This window comes from Python bivittatus, unplaced genomic scaffold, assembly GCF_059951505.1.
Source record: "Python bivittatus isolate LINGU-HERP-01145 unplaced genomic scaffold, Pbiv_v1 ctg000070_np1212, whole genome shotgun sequence".
Lineage (NCBI taxonomy): Eukaryota > Metazoa > Chordata > Lepidosauria > Squamata > Pythonidae > Python > Python bivittatus.
In genome coordinates, this window is record NW_028277034.1 from 1831356 (window position 1) to 1848753 (window position 17398).

Consider the following 17398-nt stretch of genomic DNA (forward strand, 5'->3'; position numbering starts at 1 on the left):
CTCTGGAGGGAATGTGTTCCACAGGGTGGGCGCTAGAGCAAAGAAGGCATGCTTTCTAGGCCCCACCAGCCGGCATTCCCTGGTTGATGGGACCTGGAGCGTGTCCATCTTGCCTGACTGGATCAGACAGGTAGAAACAACTGGGGAAAGACAGTTCCTGAGGTAACCTGGGGTCAAGCCATGAAGGGCTTTATAGGTGACAACCAGCACCTTGAATCGCACCTGGAAGCACACTGGCAACCAATGCAGCTCCCAGAGTAGTGGTGCTACGTGTGCTGAATAACCAGTGCCATTTGCTACCCATGCTGCCACATTCTGCACCAGTTTAAGGTTCTGAATGCTCTTCAGGGGCAGCCCCATGTAGAGTGCCTTGCAGTAGTCCAGATGAGAGGTCATGAGGGCATTACAATGACACCCTATTTTTGTACAAAAATATGGAGTCAGTTTATAATATGCAGTACTATGCAATATTCTTTTTTCCTCTCCAGGGTTTTAATTTTGTGAGTCAGTGATGTTGCATTGCAATCAGGTTAGACATCACATGAAATAAGCAAGCAAAGCAGGATTCTACAATTGTAACTTACCTGTTGCTTGAACAGCAGCGCTATATCATAAATGGTTTCACATGGGTGTTTTCTCCCATACTGTCAGTCTTACCAGGTAGGCCAGACAGGAAACACAACCAGATAAGCTAATTCTACTTTATTGTAAAGCCACATTAGCAGAATCTTGTGAGTCTGAAAGTACAATTCTCCCGCTGTCTCCTTTACAGCCTGAGAAACTAGGGAGGGCCCCTTCGGAGCCTCCTGCCCCTTCTATTTGTGGGCTATGCTGTCTCTTATCTGAATATTCCCTAGGCAGCATCTCTTCCCCCCGTCTCCCAAGGTCTCGCTGATATACCATTACACATATCCCAAAGGAAGTATTTTTGAAGACCAAAAGCAAAATATGGTTGGAAATGATGATGCTTGTGGCCTTGAACCAAAATGGTAACAGACGTTGGAAGAAAGCACCCAAGCTGTATGCAAAAGATTCCTCCTCCCCGCTGGCCCCTCTCAGTGTCTTTTTTTCATTCTAATGGTTTGGGGCTGAGCAGTTGCTACTGATGGCTTCTGAGGAAGTCCCAAACTAAATATCTGCCAGGTTGCGAGAAGGACAGTCATAGCTGTTCATGTTGGCAGTGCAGCAGAAATGCTTGCTTGTTTAACTAGGTTTTCCAATTAAAGGGCCAGGAAGCTAGTTTATTTCACTCAAAAAGAGGGTGTTCTTAGGTTGATGGCCACTGAATTCTTACATGGGAATAGAACACCATCATGCTGTTAACATATAAGAATGTTTTACAGTTAGTGAAGGAATTTTGGAGAGTTGTAACATATGCTGATTTGTCATAAAGGTTTTAGAAATTGCAATTCTTTATGGTTAGAGTTTTCTTATGGATTGATCTTCTGTTTACTTGTTTGTTTCAAAAATGTACGTGCAATGCAATCTCAACCACTATGGGCATCTTAACAAAAATATAATCTAATACGACAGCCGTAAAATCCATAAAAATGAAATAAAGCTCTGAAAGGGCTCTGTGCGAAGATACGTGCTGGAGCTTTTCCCATGTTGTAATGAACAGTGTGGGCCTGCTTCTCTGCAAATGGCAGGGATTTCTCTTTTATAGACTTTGCTGTGGAAAAAGCAGAATCCATCATTGATCTTAGAAGGTTGGATCTGCAAAAGTCGCCCTGCCAGAAATCTAAGAGCAAGAAGGTAGAATGGACACGATCAAGGCAACGTGGGGCTAAACCATGAAAGAGCATTGTAGTTATCCAGCCTAATGGACTTGCTTGGGATGTGGCAAGTAACTGAAGAGGAGGACAAAAATAGGCTGATTCTTAGTAAACAATGGATTCTTTGAGGACAGCCTGTGGTGGTGAGAGCCTGTTTGCTGCTGGCTGTGAGCAAGGCCTGATCACCTGGAACCTCAAGCATCCATCTTCCTCTGCTGTGGCTTTCTCCACCCTGTCCAGATAGACTTGGCAATTATAGTCCTCCCACTGTTCAATGTAAAGTTTTGTGTCCTGCCTGAAAACATCTAAAAAGAGACAGAAGGAACTAAATATCAGTAGAGCTGGCTTGTGTGCGGGGAATGCTAACAGGGCCCAAGGAAGCCACCCAGAAGACCATTAAACATAGACTCTAAAATTACCTAATTGCTCTACTGATAGCAATAAGGCTTTGGGAAAGGGTGGTTGTGCCCAAGAAGTTCAGCTGGATGTTGGAGCACAATTCCCCACACCTATCTGCCTTAACTAACAATTTGATGATGCAATTTGAGATGGAACAACATGCTCCAAAAATGACAGCCAAATACAAACCCAAACATATTTAATTTCAAGTTTCATTAATGTGAAACCAATAGTTTTATTTTGCAGAACTTGTCTCAGAATTATTAGAATCCAGGACTGGTAAAGCTGCAGGGGTTGGAAGTATGTTTCTCTGTGGTCATGAACAAACAATGAGATTTTTTCCAGAGGGTCCTTACTAGAGAATGCAAAGGTCTCTCATTAATTAGAACTCCTACTGGTGCATTTGCTAGCATGTCTGCAAATCCAGTTTACACCACACCTACCAACCTAAGAGATTTAGTATTCCCTAATGTTTTTTTGAACAAGGCCATGATTGTACAGTTTCGTCTACTTTGATACCCTTCAGATATTTGAAATTTACAACTTTCAGAATTCCTGGCCAGCCTGCTCAAAATTCCATACGCAAAAGGGTGGTGCCACAATCCGAAAGACCTTGTAACTGCCAGCATTATTGATTCTACTTAGTTATATCCTCTTTTGACCCTGTGTGCTTTATTGTTTTTGAATGTTTGTTTTTCATCCAAATTTTTGAGTTTTTAATTGTATTTTAGGATTGATTTTATGGTACATCACCCAGAGTCCTTATGGAGTTGAGCAGCCTTATAAATTTAACTAAGTAAATAATATACTATTCCAGCGTAAATATATTTGGTTGAAACAACGTAAGACATTGGTCTATACTGTTTAAGTTTAGGATAAATTTTGGTAGCTGGGGAATGGAAGGGGGTAAAGTTTGCAGCAGTCAGGGCAATGATGCAAGGCTTATGAAGTTACGTACTGCATGGGTGAAACCAGGATTCCCAATGTTTTTGCTTGAGTTTTCAAAGTATATTTGCTTCATTCGAGATTTTTTGGGGTGGGAGCAGGTGCCCTCCAGTCAGTCTTAACTCTTGGAGATTACATGGACAAGTCCGTGACATTTTCTCAGCAACATTTCAGAAGTGATTTATTATGGCCCTCTTCTTCCTAAGGCTGAGAGAGAGGGACTGGCCCAAAGTCATTCAACTGGCTTGGTCCCTAAGGCAGGACTAGAACTCACAGTCTCCTATTTCTAGCCTGATGCCTTTAACCACTACATCAAAATGGATTTCTTATTAGAGAGCTTACCCTATGAGCTCTGCATCTTTTCTACTTCAACATGCTGGGACTATGCCATTTATTTCTCACAATTGCAGTTGAAGGTCTATAAAAGAGTTGGGATGGTGGACACCACCTTGAGCTATAGAATGGCAATCTCTAATAAGCCATGATTGACAATATGCCTTTCAGAGCTCCAAAGATTATTATGGCTTTTCTTTATCTGGAGATGCTGGGGTTGAAACAGGGTGGGTTTTTTTTTTTTCTTTTTTTTGCAAATGCAACTACAGAGCTCTGATCTTTTGCCCTATCTGCAATGCGGTTCTCCAGCAAAGGAGTCACAGCTAATCTTCAATGCCTGTTAAATATTGTGAAGCAACTGCTTTGTTGCAAGGCAGGCAATACACCTCTTTTACAATATGTATTATTTTTGAACAGTAATTTTAAGTCAGAGTTATTTTGAAGACACTCCAGTCCTCTTCCTCCACAGTGAGCTGTAAGGTGCTGAAGAGTCAGCAGATATCACTCACATTCACCCATTAAAATTCCATTCCTGATTATTCCATGTTTCCTTCATTTCAGTGGCAGAACTTAGGGGCAGGCACAGATATTCTTTAGCTTTCATTATTAAATACCTTGCAATCGGTGATTCCTGGTGAGCTCTGCTAATCATTCACAGATACACCAATAAAAGGAACCATCTAACCATACCTACTACTGTATATGATACAGTTCTATATATACTTACTCAGTAGCAATGCCACTGAATTCCCTGAGCCAGATGTGCAGTTAAATGAGTACAGAATTGGCCAAGTGTCCTATTTCACAATAACATCTTGTTAGAGTACCATCATCTATCAAAGGCATCCTTTGGTGTGTCCAATTTAAACGTAAAGGTGCTCTTGAGCTGGCATGACTGTTAGTATCTATAAAGGGCATGGCTATGTAGTTTTTCTAGGAATGGAAGTGGTTTGCTATTCCTTTTTCCAGGAATATTTTTCCATTTCCCTACCCAGCCTACAACCCTGAGAATTCCCTGGTGGGAATTCGCATCCAAACATTAACCAGGCCAGATCCAGCCAATGTTGAGCTGGTGGTGCATCAAACATGATTGATTGATTATGTGCCATCAAGTCACTTCGACTCCTAGTGACCACATACAGTAGATAGATTTTCTCCATGACAATCTACTCCTAACTTGGTCAACACTGCACTCATTGCCATTGTAACTGAGTCCATCCACCTTGCTGGGTGTCCTCTTCTTCTCTTTCCTTCCACCTTTCCTAGCATTAGAGGCTTCTCCAGGAAGCTAGGTCTTTGCATAATGTGTCCAAAATAGGATAATTTGAGCCTGGTCATTTGTGCCTCAAGTGAATATTCTGGGTTGATTTGTTCGATGATCCATTGGTTTGCTTTTTTGGCTGCCCACAGTATTCTCAGAAATCTTCTCAAACATTCTATTTTGTTTAGTGATTGTTGTATCCCACCCAGGCATTTGCCTGAGGTGGGCAGCCATATAAACATTCTAAATAAATAAACAGCTCTTGGTCTTTCTTCTTATGGAGATGTCTATCAAACTACTCTTATAGACGTTAGTTCTAACTCTGCCTGGGATCATATAAATTCATATACTGTATGCAAACTTTAGGCAAATCTGTTATCTTCTTCAGTTGTCTTCAGTAACACATGTCCTCTTTTGGGGAAATTCATAAGAAGTCACTGTAACCATAGTTTCACTGTTTGTTCCAGCTTATAATTGATCAGTGCTGCAGGACAACAAATTTTAATAGAGGTTTTTGGAGAGTTTTATTAATATTTGTGTATAGCATTTATCAGCCCTTTTCATTCCAAGTTTCAAAGTATGTATACAGCAAATTAAAGGAATTTTCAATACAACCATATTACAATTTGAAAAACTCTTTAAAAGAACCCACAACTTAAAAACTTAAAACAGCAAAAACCCTTAACCCAGAATGAAACAGAAAGAGGAGAAACAGCAAATAGAAATTACTTTGGAAATCCTAGCCTTTTCAATATGAATTATCCATTTCCTTTGTTGTAATTTATTTTTCTAAGAGAGAGAGAGAGAGAGAGCGCCATAGAAAGGACCAAAAACCTGATGGTATGTGAATACATCTGAAGACAAAAATATACAAAACTTTTCATGAGTTTATAGTCATTGGCTATATACAATATTCTTCTCCTTTTTCTTTTTTGTTTTTTTTATGAAAGGTCAGCAGCTTCTGGTAACTAATTAAAAAGCACTGTGCTTAACATGTTGTGGCATTTCCTCCTCTACTGATATTTATTTATTTAGTTTTGCACCCAATCTTTTGGACTGTCAAGGATTACAGTCTTTCTGAGCACAGTCAAAAATGTGGTGGGGTTTGTGGGCTTAACATTCATTTCTATGGAAAATATACATTGCACAGATCTCCAAGGAATCACTTCTGCAGCAAAAGGTCAGAGACAGGCCACCTTTTCCTATATGTTATGAGTGTTGGTCCAGTCCAAAGCACCTTAAATTTTGACAGAGGTTGTGCCCAAGCTGTATTATAACATCCTGAAATGGTCCTAGTAAGTTTGCCTTGAAAAGCATAATGGTCTTTGTCCTCCATGGCCAAAATAAATGAGCAGAACCTACTGGGGGGAGGGGGCACTGTGGGGGGAGATGGCCAGCCTTGAGTTTTTAGCAATAAAGACTGGCTCACATATTAGCATTGCTTGATTTCTAATCATTTGATGAGTGACCAGCTGAATGCATAAACTGAGAAAAATTATATTTAAGGTAAGAGGGTAGAATGTTCTTATTTTTATTCGGAAGCTGGTTTTCTGGATAATACAAAAAGCTCAAAATACAGAGAAGAAAAATGGAAATATATATATATATATATATATTTCATCTGTTCTGATTAGAATAGACAGGTCTGAATCTGCTCCTTTCTGGTCCTGGATGTCCATGAAACTCTGTTCCCAATCTATTTCTCCAGGTCTTCGACATGCTAGGAAATGGGGTGCTTTGTGTTGCCTACAACAGCAAAATTAAACAAAGACTACATTTGTCACTGATGCAAATTGCCATAGTGGGAAAGGAAGGGTGGTGGGATGGGGATGATTGACAGGGCTGACCTCAGACAGTCCTCACAAGGAGATGGGAACTGGTTAACCCAAGCACAGCATCCTGTGGATTGAGAGAACAGGGGACTTGAGAGAGAGATTTAGTTTTAAAAGTCACTCCATTGTCACCAAGGTCATAATCACAACTGAGCTGCCGCCATTATGGATCTGGCTTACTTACTGATTTATTTCATGGAAAAGTTAAATGAGATAATCCCTTATATGTCGCTGCACCTCATTCAGAAAAGGGCATCGGTCCTTGCAACCTTCCCCCCCCCCAAAAAAAACAACTCCTTTATCCTATCTGAAAATCTGACATGAGGGGTTTCCATTAGCAAGGCTGCTACCACTACATTCTGGGCTAAAGAAAGCTCTGTGGCTCTTTTTTTTTCCTGGTAGGTTTTTAAAAATTAACTAGAGGAAAGGAAAGGAAAGGAAAAAAAGGAAAGGAAAGGAAAGGAAAAAGAAATACACAACATTGTAAAAGAAGGGAAGAAAGATGAAACAAAAGAAACAAAAGCATAAAAGACATATATTTACTGACATCAATAAACTGAAGCCATGATTCAATACAATCATCCATAGCTGAGTTATATTAATCAGTTCTGCAAACCATGGAATAGTTGGAGCCACATGGAGCGTTGTGGCTCTTAAAAGGTATGAATTATTAAAGGAACTTGGCTAAAAAAAGTGCACTGTTGGAGAATGGAGAATCTTGTCTTGGGTTGGGGTACTGAATGAGATCAGGCTACCTCTGGAATGATCCAGTTTGGTTCTGCCTGTTTCTTGAACTCCAGATCCCTGTCCTTAAACCACATTTGATGGTCTCCACACACCTCTATTAAGTAGGTTTAACTGAAACAGAACATTTATTGCTTTTTAAGGCTGAATGATTATCTGCAAAGAGAAAAGACCTTTTGATCCATGTGGAATCCCTCATGTGAACTGCTCTTGCCAAATCTTCTTTTTAAGACAGCATCATGTGTTTATTCATTTGCCTGAGATAGAGAAGACATGCATCTTTTAGACATTCATCAGCTCTTCTATTCGCCAATATACATTGCCAAATTTCAACACTTTTCTGAAGATAAAAGGTTTAGGTTTTTTTTTTAAGGGAGATATCTGCTGTCTCAGATTTAGAAATAGCATTTTAGAAGTTACATTCACTCTATCTAAATAGTATAGATCAATTCCCATTTTGGCCAGCTTCCATCATAGCCTGTACTGGAAAATGTGTATTTCCACATCATTTAACTCTAATGCAGTTACATGGAAAGCTGATTGGCAAACATTTCATGCCAGTTGGGTTATATAGTCAAAGGACAATGGCAGGTAAACAGATTATAGAGCACAGTAACATATAAAATGTGAGGACTGCCTTATAAAATCTATTTTTGGCTATAGATAAGTTCTTATTCTAGGTCCTAGTGGGGTGAAGTTTCAGTCTGGTTAAGGAAGCAATGCTAATTAAATGCATAGCAGTTAAGAATGGAGATCAAATATCTTACGTAATGTTAGACTAAAATTTGGAGGGGAGGAGATTTTCACAAATGTCGATATCAAAGCATGTTCCTCTTTCAGCATTTTTTTTTTTTTAAGGTGAATGCCTTGAAAACTTCCCTTTTTTAAAATGAAGTTCATGGTTGTCACCAGTTTTCTGGTAGTAGATTCCATATATTAATTGTACACTATGTGAAGAAATGCTTTCTCCTTCTCCATTCAGAGCTCATTGCTATCTAATTATACTCAATAATTCCCAAATTCTAATGGAAAGTGAGTGGCAAATTCTTTGCGTTCATTGAATGGCCTGGAGTCACAGAGTTGAAGGAGGCCATTAGGTCATGCATTCAATCCCCCGGGTAGGGCTGGAATCCAGATTGAGGCATCCAAGACAGATAGATGTCTAGTCTCTACTTTAGGACATCCAATGAAGGGGAGACCACCAGCTCCCCATATTTGTTGCACTCCTACTGTTAAGAAGTGGGGGTTGTTTTTCTAACATTCAGCTGGAATCCCCTTTCTTCTAACCTGAACTCATTATTCTGGCTCCTGCATTTTAGGACAATGGAGAACAGAATTTCATCTTCTTCTGTGTGACATCCTTTCAGATTTTGAATTAGGATGATAATTCTTAGCCTCTCCTATTATGAAATAACTTCAGGAAAAATAGAAATGAACCAGCTATTCTTAGCCAGAGCATCAACTCCACCCCCGTGAAAAAGTTGTTGGGCAAAAAATTTGTAATGCAAAACACACAGCTTTGAGAAGGAATTGCATGTACTATGATGACCCAGTTGGGAGAACTAATCACAGTCATTCCACCTCAAGCCAGGAAAGGGAGGGTTAGTCATAAGTCAGCCCAACTATTTGGAAGAGAGTAAAGCCATTTTAGAAAAGAACCAGATGTTTCAAATTAAATTTCTTGTTGCTCAATTCACCAGGATTCAATCCTGTTGGAATGGATGGCTCAATAAATGAACAGATTAATATATGCTATTGGATAGGAGAGAAGAAAGTGCACAGAGAGGGCTTCCAGCTGGACTGGGCCCTTTGACATGCATCTAATATATGTTTTAAAAAGTAAAGTAGTGCCTTTTTATGGGGGCCTTGGATTTTGCTCTTTTTCCTAAGGGCAATAGCAAAATTAAGGGGAGAGATCCAATTAACTAGCCATCAAGTTAGCAGGAACAGAGATGAATGATAGGACACCATCTGACTTTTCTAAAATGTAGACAATGTATGTAGTGATGACTGTTAGGGTGTGGACCCTAGAATGGGCTGCATGCTACCCAGAGCTGCTTCTGACTACAATAGAAAATTGATGGCTTAGTTTTCTGCCTTTTCGAAATGGCAAATACTAAAGTAGTTCAAGTAATAGTAATTCTAAAGTAGGATTGACATTGTTTTAGGAGAGCAACAAACCACAACCCCTAAATTTCTCCAAAGTTCCCAGAACATCCTCAAGAAAATTTTGGTCCTACACACGTTGCATTATTACCTTAATTACCACTGTGGACCCCAGCCACCCAAAGAAATGTGTTCGGCCCAGCCCTTAAAAGATTATCCAACACAGGGCAAAAACTGAAATGTAGGTTTCAAGTGGCATGTACAGTGCTCTTCTGTGACCAGTTTCTGCTTCACAGGCAGCCATGGAAAAACTACTGCCAGCTACTGATAGTTTTTAAAGTTCCTGCACTAAGTTGATTCAGGGAATAACATTTTGGCAGCAGTTCAGAATCATGTGGCTCAACGCGGAAGAAAGAATGAGATGAGGAATCCAACTAGAACATCAGGAAGATGGGAGTAAGGCTAAGACCAGTAAGTATTGTTTCATCATTAGTCAGAAACTTACTCAAGTATCAAATACTATGGCATAAAGAAATACAGCCCCGGAGAAAATCCATCAGATAAGGACCTCTGGATCCAAGACATGTGCTTCAGCAGTGCTGGCACTTCTCCTGACATATCCACTGCTCCTTTTGACACACAATAGAAGCCAGATGCTAGAGTCACAGCCAAGAATGTGAGCAGGGAGTCATTTGCAGGGATAGAAATCGTGAAAGCATGGACCATGAGGGTTTTTCTCCCTCATGGTCTCTGGTGATCAATACAGGGCAATTGTTCCCAATCACTGTTTATCCTCAGGATGTTTTTGGCCACGGACCAATGGTCTGAAGATCTTCGGTAGTCTGGGACTGCTGCAGTGCCCATTCCTCAAGTCATAATATCAGTACCTCATGTTCTGCCATAAATGCAATAATGCTTTCAGGGGAATGATGCATTGCCTCTCTAACTGTGTCTTTTTACCACTCAGGGCAGTGATGGATAAGGGATCTGGTAGCTTTTTTTTTTTTTTTGCATTATGGTCCACAGAGAGGAGAGTGTCAGTGCCAGAATGTTAACCATATCGACTCATCCTTCTCTTGCTGTTCTTCTCCTGTGAGCTGATAAGACTGACGGAGGACCTTTTAGTGTGTTCTACATCAAAGGCCGATGAAGGGTTCTGACAGCCTGCATGTCAGGGCTGTAAATAAACCATTAATCACACTGCTGTTCCCTGGAATAAACCCTTCCCAAAGGGCATGAACCTTCTACAGGTCACTAATATAAACCATATCTTCCTTTGTCCAGGAGTGAATTAGTGGGGTGGCTGTAATGTCACAGCTTTCAAGGTGGGCTTCCCCCTTGTCATGATGACATGCCATTACTTTCATTTTAATGCCAGGTCAGTGTTACACTTCCCAAGATTACACACAGCCAATGAGCACAGGGCGGGTTTCAGTGGATTAAACAAATTAAGATCAATTTCACAGAGATTTCACAAAAGTGATCTGGTTTCCCTTGTGCCAAGTTTATATGTATACACACCACCTCTTCCTATGATGAATAAGGTAAAGGATACATCCAAGATTATTTCGAAGAAAATAATCATCTTTGCTGGGGAAGCCTCTCACAGTTAAAAATTAGCAAATGAAGGTGTTCATTTTTTAAAAGAAAGGCTTGCCATTTAACTCTTTTTTTCAAGTTTATATAGTGTTTATACAAAGACAATCAAGTATGATCATTGTAGAAATAAACATCTTAAGAGGGTTTTTAAATTAGTTTTCATGAACTAATATCATCAGCAGATAATGAAGTAAGTTTTAGTCCACAAGAAAGTTCATCAGCTTTGTTCCCATTACACACTTTACCCAGTCAGCTAGTAACCCAGGCAAATTACCTTACTAGTTATTCTGGTAGCACACAATCATACTAACCAGATCAAAACGTGCCATCTGGGGATTAGAGAGTCTCCAGGAAGTGCCTAGTATGGGTCAGAGAGGACTGGGGTAAGGCTTCATTGCAACTCTTGCCCCTTCCACACTGGCCAGATAGGCATGAGTTGTAGATTGGGTACCTTAGCCACTCAGTGTTCCATGCTGGGGGGCCTTTGACAGTGAGGTCAGTAATGACTTGCTTAGTCAAATCAAACCAGTTCATTGCAGCCATAAGACCAGATACAGTAAAATATTAAATAGCAGAGCTGTTACATAGATCTCTCTAAATATAACAGAAAAACAATGACTATAATAGGATCTAAGAATAAATAAGAGCATATATAATAAAAATAAAAAATTATATTATAAAAAATGATGAATAAATTGACTGTATCAGTCAGTTATTGTTAATCTCCAAGTCTCCCTGACAAGATTTCCAACAGCCAGTGTTGCTTATGTACATAAAAGGTCCAAATCTTGATATGATAATGATTGCATCAAGGCTAAAAAAGCTCTCTTAAATGTGATAAATTGCTTTCTTCAGGAAAATTGTTTGGGTGTTTCTCAACTACTTAAGGTTCAGGGGAAATTTTTTTAAAGACCTTTTGAAGCTAAAAAAACCCAGTGGGCTATAAGAGGGAATTGGAGGAATTTAATTTCAGCAGCAAAACTGAAGAAATCTACTTGGTTTTGCTTAGTCAGTTTCTGATTCTTGGAAAACTAGATATGCAAAATAGGCTAATTGACTGAATGTGGGTTTCCCCACAATACAGTTGATCGGATGAGGTTGGTTTAACCCTGTGCTTGGCTGGATCTCATCGAGGCTAAGTTTAACTAATCCTTGGGATTAGTTGTCTGGGTTAAGGAGCCTCTTTTTCTGTTCTCCCCATTGATCCAATTAAATGTCTTATGGGGAAAATGTTATTAAACACCCCCCCCCATTTATATATATTAAAACAAACTAAACAGAGCTATCCTTCTGGATATCACAGAAGTATAATTCTTTTGACCTACATTTTAAAAATGACAATGTTCTGCAGAAGAAACTAATGGCCTGCTTCACTGGGGGATTGAGACAGAATATGACCATCAGTGGTTCTGTTATTGCAGATATCTACTCACCCATTCATCCAATGGGATCCATATATAGCAGAACATGTGTGTGTGAGTAGAACCAAGCTCAGGTACTGTAAATGTTTAAGGTCCAAACAGATTAGTAAAGCCTATTAAATGTGCTGTCCTGATGGAGATAAGGAAAAGTAGGTGGAAACAGGAGAAAAGAATACCAGTCATTTCTTCAAGGGCAAGCAAAGCAAAAGGAACAAAAAGTGAATCTCTTGTTTACTACTTCTATTCCTAACGCTGTTAGTGATCAATAGGATAAATATTGCAAAGAGCTGATACTTCCAAAGCTGCATTGTCAGTACATTTCATGCATAAATATGTGGTAAATATCTTGCCATGTAATGCATGGATTGTTTCTTAAAAATAATTCATTGTAGATATCTAAAGAGGCCTAGAAATGGGAAATCAGCCTAGAAGATTTGTAAAATATTCCCTTACTTTGAACTAGGAGGGTTGACATCTAAAGCAGTGTTTTTCAAACTTGTGGAATGGGAATTCTGGCAGTTGAAATCCGTACATCTTAAAGCTGCCAAGTTTGAAAAACACTGATCTAAAATGTTAAGTACTGCAGAGACCGTTTTGTTGCATGATGATACATCCGCTGGTTGAAAACAACTTCTTCAGTTCTTCCGTCCAACAATGTAAACCCAGCTAAATGGCCAATTTACTCTTGGCAACAAGGATGACGTGCCAGCACAAAGGTTGTGCTGACCTTTCAGCAAAAGACAAAATAGGTGATTTTGGAGCCAAATGGGATTCCCCTTGTTCCATGTGCTTGCTGTGTGGCTGTGTGGCTGCTTTTGTGGTATTTGTTCAATGGGGAGGTGGGAATGTGGGCTTTTTTTAGTTCTAGGGAACAATCACCTTAAGTTTGCGATAGAGTCATCTTGTGTGAGAGGGGCGGCTATATAAATATGATAAATAAATGAATAAGATAGCAAGCAAGCATAAATTAAACCCTGATCAACAAATTGTGAAAGAGCCATTAAGAAGCCAATAAGTAAGAAAGGATGTTTAAGCAGGTTTCGGTATGTTACCTACACAACTGGAGAAGAAAAAGAGTAAAGGATTGATCTAGTGCAACTGATGGCCCCTCTGGGAATGTTGCAAGCGTGTCTTGAGAGAATTCCCACCACCACTGCGGACCTTAATCAATTTAACCGGTCGCGTCTGTTTTTAGACTTACAAATGAAACACAATACCACACAGTATGAGGATTTTACATCAGACCATTATGTTAAGCACTAAAATAACCCCAGAAAATTTGATCTATTTAAAATTAGGGCTGTCAGCTCATTAAGGATAATTCAGTTGCTTTCAGCTGAAAGCCAAACAAATTCAGCTTGGTTTTGTCCTTGCCAACAACTCGGTAGAGATCCCTTTTTGAAAATACTGTAAGAAATGTGATCTTTCTCTTGAGGAACACACACACACACACATTCATACATACATACATACATATATACATACTCAAACCACACTTGGTTTTAGCAAGATCTACCCTTGTACTCTGGAGAAAGGAAGTTTCCTTTGCCAGTATGGCAGTGTTCAAGTCTGGCAGCTTGCCATCAGCAGTGGGGCTGGGATATTTCAAATGAACCTAGTCAAGGATGGTTATAGTGAAAGAAGCAGATATCCAGAGACCCTCAGTATCAGCTCCCTTCATAAAACAGGGAGGCTATCAATGCATCCCTAATACATAACACATGAAATGGATCGAGTGCCTGACTTAATTTTGTGGTCCGGTTGCTAAAAAGGGGGAGGTAATTGCATGAATGGGCAAGCAACTAATTAGAAGTTTAGCATGTCCCTGGCTAGTTGCAATGGTCTTCATGCCTCCTTATATTAGTAGTTTCTCAACAAGCATCATATTCGTGAGGATAAACAATAAAAGCCCACTCTGCAGGAAGTGAGTAAGAAAAAACCCCTTTCCACGCATTTAATATATTTTCAAATGTCAGGGTGCTGGCATCGAGAAGATTTTGAATGTTTAGGCATTTTTGGAAATTGTGCAAAAGAAATACTTATTACTGCCAATAAAGTGAAATCACTTTGAGAATTAGACCTGTTTATCTTGAAGCTCTTTTTTTTTTTTTTTTACAAAAATAAAAAAAAATTGTGGTAGAAAGTTTATTGTCATTAAATCAGGTGTGGAAGGCAGCAACAAATCAAAGAAGTTATTATGGTATTTTGAGCTCTAAAACAGTTTGTGTGGTCAACCCAGCAAGTCATGCCCAGCAGATGTCATTGTGTCAACCCCCACAAAAGAAAAAAAGAACAAGAACAAGAAAAAAAACACCTGAGCCCTTTTTCCCTGAACCAAATTGAACTTTAACAACTTTTCAAGTGTGTTGGGTTGTCTGGGGTCATAGATTCAACTAGAGTAAATACAATGCTCTGAGGTGGGTCTTCAAGAGGTTAAGCTGTTGCCCAGGCCTTCATGCAGTTCTTTTTGGCTAGTTTTGAAATGTTCCTTCTCTTCCGAATGAACGTTTCTCTCTGCTATTTTGCAGCTGTGTCACCAGAGCTTTGAATCTATAGCCAGGAGCCTCACAAAGCAACATGGGGCTCACGGGGAATCACGACGTCCCAGAAAGGAATCTGAAATTACATTAAAGGAAATCTCACCCCAAAAGCTGCATTTGTTGGAAACAACTGGAAGCCATATGTAAGCTGTTTGGAGTTCTTTGGAAACAGGGTTCAGCGTAAAGAAATGTGTAATGTCAAAATGCTCATCTGCTGCCAGGGCTGGTAGCCAGGGAGACTACCCTGATGTGTAGTGCAGGGGTAATGCGTGTGGTTTCCCCAACACCTTGGGTGTGGCTTCCAGAGCCATTCATAAAGCTGCCACCTGGTTTTAATGTTTAATATGTCAGAAGAAAAGAATGATTAAAAACATGGGGAGCAGTTCTCTCTCTCTCTCTCTCTCTCTCTCTCTCTCTCGTCAAATTTATATGGCCGCCCATCTCACACAAAGTGACTCTGGGTGGCGTACAATAAAACCAGAAATTAAAACATTTTACAAACCCATTAGAACAATAAGAATAGATAAAGCAAGACCATGAGAAGGCAGACATTACATATAACGCAGCCGGTGCGCAGGCTCCCTGTTACCAGGGGATCCTCAGGCCTGGTGAAAAAGCTACATTTTGAGGGCTTTCTGGAAGGCCGTAAGAGTTGGGGTAGCCTCACCTCGGGAAGGATGGTGTTCAGGGTGCAGGGGCCATGGCAGAAAAGGCTTGCCTCCGAGGTCCGGTGAATGGAACCCTTCGTCGGCGGGACCTGCAGCATGCCTCTCCTGCCGGACTTGATGGGATGGATAGATGTAATCAGGAAGAGGCGGCCCCTCAGATAATCTGACCCCATGCCATGTAGGGCTTAAAAGGTCAAAACCAGCATCTTGAACTGGACACGGAAGCAAACTGGCAACCAAGGCAGCTCATGGAGCAGAAGTGTAACATGTGTCCATCTAGGGACACACATAACTGCCCATGCTGCCTCATTTTGAACCAGCTGAAGCTTCTGGAAAATCTTCAAGGGCAGCCCCACGTAGAGTGTGTTACAGTAGTCCATTCTGGAGGTGACGAGGGCATGTGAGCAATTCCAATAAAGGTGAATATGTGTAGCTCAGGGTTGAACTGTGGAGTCCTTGGGGTTCTCTGAGCTTGGTTCTTTTCTTGCAAACATTTCATTACCTGGGTAGGTAACATCTTCAATGCTAACATGAGATGGGGTTTGCTCTCTATTTATGTGCTGTGGCCTGCCTTGCCAGTGCTGGTGGGGGTGGGGGTTTTGTTTTGCTCCTCTGGTAGCATATGTTTACTGCTTGGTTGTGTGCCTGGTGGTGACCTTTGCTTATCTGGGTGATGATTGCTGGTGATCATCACTGGCAAGACAGGCCACAGCACATAAATAGAGAGCAAACCCCATCCCATTTTAGCACTGAAGATGTTACCTAGCCGGGTAATGAAACGTTTGCAAGAAAAGAACCAAGCTCAAAGAACCACAAGCACTCCACATGTGAGCAGCTGGACAGCATGTCCAAGGATGCTACTCCAAGGCTGAGTGTGGCCCTTTGCCTCAGAAAGTTTGTACCCTGCCCTGACCCTGAAATACTTGATCTTGCCTCTTGTCCACGGCAGAGTTCCTCCCTATTACAATATTGCTGCACATTTGAACCATGTGCTTTCCCATTTCCTGTCCAAAAGAGCTTCTGTATTTTACCATATGCTTTTGTACCTTACTTAATAAATGATGGGGTTGACTCCACCATTTCCCTCTCAATATATAGTCAGAGGCTGAAACGCACACAAATTATGACATTGAATTACGGCAGTGGAGATTCCTCAGCTGCTTAAATTACACAATAAATGCTCCCCTGGACACACACAGCCTGTTTGCTGCTGCTTATGCCCAGTGCAAAGCAGGATGGGTCTACCCTGAGTAACAGAGACTTTGCCACTGGCACGGCAGAGTCCAAATCTGTATTTGAAAAGATGTTGCTCTGCTGATTGGTTTAACGCTGCCAAGATAATTTTAAAAATCACTATTAGCATAGTTTGGTATGTTAAAAAAAGAGAATTCCTTTCATTGCACAGTTGATGATTCAAATCCATAATATGAAGAAGAATTCAGTGAAATATCTTATCAGGATGTGGTCAAGAAGATCATAAAAAACAACATACCAATGAGCTTTTAAAAAATATGAAGGCTTCAGTTGCTTAATTCTCCTGGTTCTTTTAAGAAATCCTGCTGATATGCTATCAGACACATATATAAAATCAGCGCAACATATTTTACTAGGGGAAAAAAAACAGGTCACCCAGTGAAATACAATACTTGCAACATTTCCTAGGCAGAGCTGCAAAGCTTAATCAGTTTAAAAATGCACATTATTCAACTGAAGCCTAGAGATTTGTTCATGAGAATCAGTTTTAACTAAGGTGACCAAATATTAATCAAGGGGCT

At 40.3% G+C, this 17398-nt stretch overlaps 1 long non-coding RNA gene across 3 annotated transcripts in view; it reads right to left on the reverse strand.

Annotated features, from left to right (window-relative positions):
• Window positions 1-5240: 5240 nt before the first annotated feature.
• Window positions 5241-17398, reverse strand: part of LOC148216827 (uncharacterized) — a 40122-nt gene continuing 27964 nt past the window's right edge. For all 3 annotated transcript variants that reach the window (XR_015794037.1, XR_015794035.1, XR_015794034.1), the window contains one exon: window positions 5241-7546. This is a non-coding gene — a long non-coding RNA (uncharacterized LOC148216827). The remainder of the gene's footprint in view (window positions 7547-17398) is intronic.